Genomic DNA, 2446 nt, shown 5'->3' with positions numbered 1-2446 from the left:
GTTTCTATTATTAAACTGTGAACTGTGAAGGCCAAAGAAGCTGATTTCTCATTTAAGACTTGTTTTCACCCAAGTACAAGCCAAGGCAAGCTTATGGGTCTGGTCCCTGGGCTGCTGAGCTACTTTTTTCCTTCCTAGTTTCCCTTACATTAAGGGTGCAGCTCTTCCAGGAAAGGCCTTCAAGCAAGGTTTCACTTCCAAATCCTAATCCCCTGTCCTATGCAATGATTAAAATCCAATCCAGGATTTGGGAGGCCTAATTATCTCCCTACATCCCTCTCATACCATCCCCTAGGGTTGCCTCAGTATAAACTCCACACATGCCATTTTTTGATTCTGACATCTAGATATTTTCTTTTCTTTTTGGGGAGCTCAGCCAAACATCAGTCTTTTTTTTTTTTTTTAATCCAGATTTTCTCGGAGTTTGCAGTGTGCAAAATTTTTCACATAGGCTTTTCTACCAACTTAAAGAAACCAGAAGTCCTGTTGTAACTTTTGCCTGTCTATTTCATCCTGAGAATATAAGTGCCTTGAGGATAGATACTGTTGTGCATTTCATACCTGGGCCAAGTAAATCGTAAACCTTTGATAAATGTTTGTCAAGTAAACGACTTAAAGGCTAAGAAAATATCTCTCTTGAGGAAGAAAACACTATTTTGTTAATGGCCCATATTTGAGACTACAAAAAATGTAAATGTACACATGTGAAAGCATAATGGCAGGTGCATGTTAGTAACAATGGCAGTAGTTCCTTGTGCAGAATAAGAACTCAGTGCTCCTTATTATTTCTCAGTCCCTAGTTTAAAAATGAGCTGTAGATAAGTGTCTTGATACTTTACTACATACGTTTATTACTAAATATATTCACTTTCTCATAAACTCCTTGCTCATTATGTTATTTTAGATAAGCACATGGAGTCACTGTAAGTGTCTTGATACTTTACTACATACGTTTATTACTAAATATGTTCACTTTCTCATAAACTCCTTGCTCATTATGTTATTTTAGATAAGCACATGGAGTCACTGTATTCTCAGAACCTATGCTGTTGTCCTAATAGCCCTATTTCAGAGATTTTGGTCTAAAACCTGAGACAATTTTTGCTCCTTTTCCCTGGTTTCTCATGACAATTATCTTCTTAGTCCTGCTGATTCTACTTCATGAGACCTCCACTTTCAGTCTCTCATCTCTATTCTTACTGCTGCTACCCTGGTCCGTGATAACCAGGAAACAGACTCATAGCTGGGAAATGCCTCTAGCAGGTCTCTTTCCCGTCACCTGATCTGCTGGTTACTTTCAGTTTAATCTACCTGAAACACAGTTTTAATCATGTCTTTTTCTTGTGTAGGGATCTTCAATTTTTTTCCTATTTCCTAATGAAATAATAAATTCTTTAATCTGCCATTTAAAGTTTTTCTTGATTTGGATCTGACCTATTTCCTTTCCATCTTTTCTACTTTTCCTCTTTTTTTCTTTTTTTAAAAAAAAGATGACCGGTAAGGGGTTCTTAACCCTTGACTTGGTGTTGTCAGCACCACGCTCACCCAGTGAGCAAACCGGCCATTCCTATATGGGATCCGAACCCGAGGCCTTGGTGTTATCAGCACCACACTCTCCTGAGTGAGCCATGGGCTGGTCCCTACTTTTCCTCTTTTGATTCTCCCTGAACTCTGTTCAAACTAAATCCATTACTGTTTTGATTCTATTACAGATTCTTTACCTTTGCTTATATTAGTCCTTTAGCCTTCAATGTTCTTTGCTTAACCAAATGTTTCACTTAGGTTCCGCTTTCTAATGGTGGGAGCTGAATAAATATTTGTGGTATTAACTGTTTATTGAGTTAAATACAGATCCTGACTACATACGATCCCTTGGCATTTAAATGATAGTTGATGTCGCTGGAGCTCCTATGGATTTGCTATATTCGGTGGTAGTCACTGTAACCAAAGCATGCTAAGTGCCATTAACACCAAAATAATGAGCTTCTTTCATTCTGTCTACCTTAGAAGCAGCCCAGGGAATTATGTTTCTATGGCCATACACGTCTGCATACTAGTTATGTTAGACACTTTGGGCTATGTCTGTGAAAGCGCTCATATTTCTGCTTATTTAATCCTTCAATTATGAATCTTCTGTCTCTTCTGTCTTTCAAATAAGCTTTCTTTTTTTTTTTTTTTTTTGTGAAAGGGATTTCAAATTCATACCGGAGGTAAGATTCTTGTCCTTCCAGGACCCTACATGGTCCCAATTGTTGAGATCAGAGATGGAGAAAAGCTGGAAAGCGGGTGTAGAAAACACTGTGAGATCAAAGCATTCCAGGAATTAAAGTGGAGAAAAGTTAATATCCTCAAGAAGGATAAACAGGAAGGACATATCACCACTCTAACCAGAGGATGAGCTGAACGTATTTGTGTGCCCTATGGCCTACAGATATATTTTATGTCA

This window comes from Galeopterus variegatus, unplaced genomic scaffold, assembly GCF_000696425.1.
Source record: "Galeopterus variegatus unplaced genomic scaffold, G_variegatus-3.0.2 Scaffold2362, whole genome shotgun sequence".
Classification (NCBI taxonomy): Eukaryota; Metazoa; Chordata; class Mammalia; order Dermoptera; family Cynocephalidae; genus Galeopterus; species Galeopterus variegatus.
Note: the sequence above shows the minus strand (reverse complement) of the source record.